Here is a 6,860-nt window from a genome sequence, read left to right on the forward strand (position 1 = left end):
TTTAGAATTAGGGTCATGCAGTGGTGTACCTCTATGGCATGCTTAGAGCCACACATTTATCAATTACTATGCCTATTCATGCATCATTTTCCATTTTATCAGGATATCATTTTAGCCATCATGCTCCAGAATTAAACTATGTACATAAGATATAGACATGCCAGTTCAACGGAAAAAGTAATCAGTCTTTCGGGGAAAAAGAACACAAGCAAGAAAATCCCAAAAGAGGATAGTGAATTGGGATACTCAGACTTCACCCTAGCACTCACTTTCCATTTACCCCACCCAAAACAAAAAGACATGCAATTGTCCCCAATTCATAAAAAAAATCTAAATACTAGAGTGGTACGTGAAGCAAACCTGGGGCGCAAAGCGCCGACGATCAGCAAGCTGGTGGGTCCGGTTCCTCGGAATCCACTACCTCTGTAATATAGACACCCTCAGTAGTGTCCTCAGCATCAACAGCACTACCAGCTGTGCCTCCCACAATCTCCACATTTTCTGGAGTTAGACACCCCAGCAGCTAACTCTACTGCTCTTATCTGACGCGCCTCCTCATCAGCAAGCGAGGCTCTTCTCGCAGCCTCCATCTCATGGCACTCCTTCTTCCGTGCTCGAGCCTCATCCTCCTCTCTACCCCTATGTCTCTTGGCATACTCTCGAGGGGGAGGTGGTGGAATCTCAGAGGTGGCGAATAAGGCCGCCATCAGTGTGTCTTCAGCAGGCTCTACAGAAGGGGCCTTAGATTCAGGCACCCTAGCCTATAAGATCATGTCGATGTCTGTGCGAAGACTGTCAACCGTAGCCTGAAGGATCAACATATCCACCAGAGGGGCTAGACGGGCTAGCACCCGCAACTCAAAAGCGTCCAAGCGCTGATGAACCTCAGCGATCTTTCGCTCTGTGTGCTGGACCATTCTCCGCTCCAAGCTCTCTTCTGCCTCAGTAATAGACCTCTGCATCTCAGGCTGGATGTGATGCAGAAGTGTAGCCATTTGTGCCTCCAATTTCTGGACCCTAGCAAGAGGGACCAGAGCGGGAAAATGGTTGAGCCAGAGGAGCTCGGGGCAGTGCTACTACCCGGGATAGACTCGACCGGGGTAGTGTCAGTGGAAGCCACCTGCGTAGCCGTGCGGGCATGTGCTACCTTATCAGCCAGATTGTCACCAAGTGGAGGCAACTCTGAATGTGGCCCTCTGCGTGGAGCCAACTCATTGGCCTCATCCCTGATGAGTCCGATATCAACAGTGCCCAGCGGGGTCTTGAGCTGATAAACATGCCATATAGGCACACCTGCGGACCTGCATAGAGAAAATATCATGCACAGGAAAGGGTAAGTAGTTGTGACCTTAAAAGCCCTCTCATGCATGACCGCCTGTACAAGGCAAGCAAAATCCACCTCAAACCCGGCTATCATCGCCGCTATCAGTACTGCTCGATCCCATGTGACTATATTATCAGTGGCTGTGGGGGAAAGGCAGTGGCGGACAATCAACAACAAAAACTTCGCCGTGAAGTTCAGGTTAGCCTTCTTGATGGATCCCTTCGGCTCGGTCACCCAGTCAGCACCCTCTCCATCAACGGATAAGTGCAGGGCCATCCACCTCTTGGTGGTCTCTCTCAGTGATGGCTCACGCAGGAATTGGCCATCGTTGACAATCTGCCATCGGTAGTAAAACTCGGCAGTGAGAGGGGTCCGGTTAGTATCAACATTCTCTCCGTATAGATACTGGAGGATGGCATGCAAGGTGATATAAACCCGAATGCCACGTACTCAGACCTGCCCCAGTGGGTCCTGTTTGGCGGGGGCAGCCCGCCTATCAATCTGTGATCGGAGAGTCCCTACGTAGGAGTCGTAGAACTCACGGACCAACTCTTCACTATAACGTCCCAATGGACGCGCTGTCCACTCAAGTCGATGTCTGGTGAAGATATTGTGGATCTCTGGCATCGTTGGGAGACTTCTCATAAGGACCTGCCGCTCCAATGTAAGTGTCCGAGTCATGACTCCTTTGTCATTCAAGAACTTTGCATCTGAATAGACTTGATACTGCCAGTCGACATACCACCAGTTGGGCTGGTCAGTAACCCGGGTTAGAGCACGAGTCGGTGAACCGGGTGTGGATTCTGAACTGTCAGCCTCATCAGACGAGGAAGACTGTGCAGCGGTGGCGAGTGCCGGGACCTCAGCAGATCCGGAGGCTTCCTCCGATTACGAAACTCCTAAGGAGCCAGACGCTGCTTCTTTATTAGTAGCTTACCCAGAAGGTGTCCCCGGCAGCGGCGCCAAAATTTGATATGCTCAAACATACTTCTCAAATAAGAAGTAAAGCAGTCGTGTCAAGTAAATAACCCAACTAATGAGGTTGGGATCATTCCCACGAGGAAAATAGTTTAGACTTAACTACAATCTATTACTACTATTGTTCAGTCAATTATTTCCTTGGAAAGCAAAAATGATAAAAAGGGGGGTTTTGTACTTCTAAATAAATGAAAATAACTATTGAAATTGAAGGAGACAACTAACAACTTCAAATGTTGGAGTTTAATTAATTAATAAAAGTAACTAGGGTTTACGTGTTCCCCACGGGTTCATAACTTGATAATTCTAACTATAACAATTCTTTCCTAGTGTCTTGCATGCAAAGTGATAAGCTATGTATTTCTAAATCCTAGGTCTGGCATCTGGAAAATTTCACTCCGCACCTTGGTCCAGCTACGTGTGTTGCTATACTAACCCTTATCTTTACCTCATATTAAGCATTGTATTCGATATTTGACTAAGTTATTACCTCGTACCAATCAATACTACCGTATTATATAGTATACACTAAATCTATGTTGATAATTCTTTTCCTACTATCTACCTTCTTTGTCCGACAACTAGCATTAAGGCGAGTTGTAACGTTGTCCATCCGTTAAAAAGACTTCTAAGCAAAAGAATTATCAATGCATGCAAGACACTATTCTAGAATTGTTATTTTAATTAGGTTTTACCTCATTATTTGTCTATGGTTCACACAACCCTAGTTATGGAGTTTAGTTACCCATAGTCATAATCAAAATATTCAAATATATGATATAAGAATTCATGCACTTACTTCAATGAGAAAGAGTAAAATCCGAATGTTCGCTTGATTAATCAACAAAAATCACCAACAATCAATTACTAAAATTAATTGAAGAACAAAGAGTCTAACAAAGAGTATAAAAATAATCAAGAGTCTAAAAATAATCAAGGGTCTAACCTCAAAAACGAGGTTTTTCGAACTAGTTATAAAAAATAAAAACCTAATTAAATAAGGACTCTATTTGCTGGAAATCTATCAAAACGCGGCTGGTTCGATTGACCTCGCGACGGATCGTTGTGGTCACGACGGACCGTCATGGATTCCGTCGTCCCATACTTGTGAAATTTCTTCTGTTGCTCTCTTCAATACCCTCGACGGAAGGTATGACAGATCGTCACAGGCACAACGGTCCGTCGAGGGTCTCCGTTACAAAACACTTGAACTTTTGGAATTTGGGTAATGGGACTACTTCTCTGATCTTCATGACGAACCTGCAGGACGGATCGTCATGGCTACGATGGTCCGTCACGCACTCCTTAACCCAACACTTGGTCAGACTTCCCCATCTTCCTTCAGCAGCTGCACTACGATGCGACCTATGGACCGTCATGAGTATGACGGACTGTCACAAGCTCCATAGGTGGTACTTTTCTGTATTTCTTGCTCAAAAACCTGCGCATTCATCTTTTAGATAGATTTCCTGCAAATAAAGAGAAACTTACAAAAAAATTAGCACATAAAGGCTTTTGGACACATTAAACTTAAGGAAAGAGTATTAATAATACCATGAAACCATGGTATATCAATCACCTTCCTCTTATTAATTTCTCCTACAACAATAGCTCCCATTCCGGAATTCAGATGGCCCGTTATGAGGCTTTATATGGGCGTAGATATAGATCGCCTGTTGGTTGGTTTGAGAAGGTGAAACAGCTTTGATAGGGCCAGATTCAGTTTTTTATGCAATGGAGAAAGTGAACCTCATTACAGATAGACTTAAGACAACCCAAAGACGTCAGAAATCTTATGCAGATGGAAGGAGAAGGGAACTAGAGTTCCAAGTTGATGATTGGGTTTTTCTAAAGGTCTAACCTATGAAAGGCGTAATGAGATTTGGAAAGAAAAGTAAGCTCAGTCTTAGATATGAGGACCTTAGAAGATCTTGAAAAGCGTTGGCAAGGTGGAATATAATTAGAGTTGCCAGAAGAATTAGCAGCAACGCATCCGGTCTTCCTCATATCACTCTTGAAGAAGTGTGTGGGTGACCCAGCCTCTATAGTGCCATTAGAAAGTTTTGCAGTGAAATATAGGCTTTTTTATGAGGATGTACCAATTGAGATTCTTGACAGTCATGTTAGAAGGTTGAGAAGTAAAGAAGTCGCTTCAGTAAAGGTTTTATGGAGGAGTCAGTCCGTAGAGGGAGCTACTTAGGAACCAAAAGTAGCCATGAAAGCCAAATTTCCTCACATATTTTTCATTTCGATTTCACTCCAGCTTGAGGTAATAGTTCCTCTTCAGTTTTCCAGTCATTCATGTGTAAATTCAGTTTTAGAATCATTTTCCCTCAATTTGTACCTGCATTTTAAGCGTAATTACATGAACTCGGAACTTAATTCAGTCAGAAACTCAGCTCTTAGTGTTAAGTAGTAGAGTTTGCATCTCTCTCGCTCTATTTAATCTAGTTTAGTCTTCATTCGAAGACGAATGTTCCCAAGGGGGAGATAATGTAACACCCCGTAGCCAAAATAGACCATAAACTAGCTTTACAGAAAAAAAATATGCAGGTGTAACCAACGGTGTCATCGACGCACCGTAGCCTGACCCTTTGTTTTACCTGCATAACCGTCGATGGGATCAAATATTCCCATAAAATTTCAGCCCATAAAAATTAGTTAATTATTTGACGATGGACGGACTTACGGTCTGTACTTCAGACGACGGTTCGTAGTCCATGACCGTCAATCAATACTCCCTTCACCCACTCCCTAACAAGAGCTACGGATGACCAGCACGGTCTATAGGTAAAAAATTTGCAGACAATTAAGGGGAAATAAAATTGGGTCAACTTCAAATTGTCATAACTCTTAGAGCAAAATGAATTAGGTGTCCCATGATCTAACCGTAGATAGAAAATTGAATTATCTTTCCATAGCCACAAACCTTGATATAATAAGACCTCCGAGTAAAAAGTTATGCCCATTTTATTAAAGGCCTATCGAACAGGCCCAGTCGACGGACCCAATGACGGGGCATCGGTCGGACCACGTACCGTCAGTCCTGTCAGTCGTTTGGTCCAACAGCAACTTACCCAGTAGTCTTTTGGTCTTTTCCAACTTCGTTTAAACATTAAGTTACGTTTTTTTAATCCTAAATAATCATATTTCAGTCAGCTTAAGCCTAGAAATATAATTAAAATATATCTAAGTCAAATTATTAAATCAAAAGTTAGAAAAATTAGAAGCAAGAAAGGAGAAAAATCTCAAGAACCTAGTTCAAGAACGCAACAAGCTCCAGCTGTTCCAGCCCTGAAACCTAAGTATTTTTGCATGGATTTCATCACCAGTTATGTGGGGTTTCACTAGTGGGTTCATTTGACCCATTGGGTCCCTGGTTTTCAGTAAGATTCTTTATTCCCATATCATGCTTAGACCCAGGGTTTCTATAACTTTGATAGAACTTCATGAATTTATTAAATATATATTCCAAATCATTTTATCATGTTATTACTCAGATTATCGCATAGATTACAGAACCCTAGCTTTGTATTTCTTTGTTCTTGAATTATACAAGCTAGGTAACATATTTTCGACACTTCAAATATACATGCCTGGGTCATAAATGCATAATTACCAGATTAATTATTTCATTCTCATTTTCCATGTTAAATTTTGAGCTATCATATATTTATAAAAACTCAGGCAAAATCAGTATATTTTTAGAATTCATTAGGAGTAGCATAATACCGAGTTTGACTAGGGTTCCGCATATCCAAAATAGTCCCAAAACTACTAGATAAGTAGGTTGTAACTCCCCTCCGTGGGAAATCAGTTTAGTGATCACGCCAGCATGCCTTTATACCTTTGACTGGGTATGTTGGGTCCTATCGATGGGGCATATACATCGGACTACACATTTAACTAATGTGGTTTTATTATCGGTTATTAGTCAGACTCTCTGCATTGACCATTTATCATTATATTAAGTATTGAGTTTCAGCATGTTATAAAATTGTCATTGCATCCAGTCAGCTCAGAATTCAGTTTATCATGTCAAATTATTATACATGCTTTAATGCTTGTTCAGTTATGTTTTATTTGAGCTTTACAATATCCTACAGGCTCAGTACCTTTCATGTATTGACGCATATGTGCACTACATCTACTCATTATGTAGGTTCAGCTTCTTAGCATCCAAATCACGCATAGATCAATTTCCAATCTCCAGCTCAACTGATTCAGTCGTAAGTCCTCATTCTCCGAGGACAACACTCATGACTGTCATTGCAGTCTTTAGTCATTTAAATTCAGTTTTTGCTAGATTTATGTCACGATCCAAAACCGAGCCGCGACTGGCACCCACATTTACCCTCCTATGTGAGCGAACCGATCAGTCTAAACCTTAACATTTCAATTTAATATCAACATAAAGCAATGCGGAAGACTTAAACTCATTAATAAAAGACAATTCAATAACTTCTAAAATTCAACATCTATTATTTCCCCAAAATCTGGAAGTCATCACCACAAGAACATCTATGATCAAATTACTAAACTAAGAGTATTCTAAGAA

The sequence above is a fragment of the Solanum pennellii genome, chromosome 8, assembly GCF_001406875.1.
Source record: "Solanum pennellii chromosome 8, SPENNV200".
NCBI lineage: Eukaryota > Viridiplantae > Streptophyta > Magnoliopsida > Solanales > Solanaceae > Solanum > Solanum pennellii.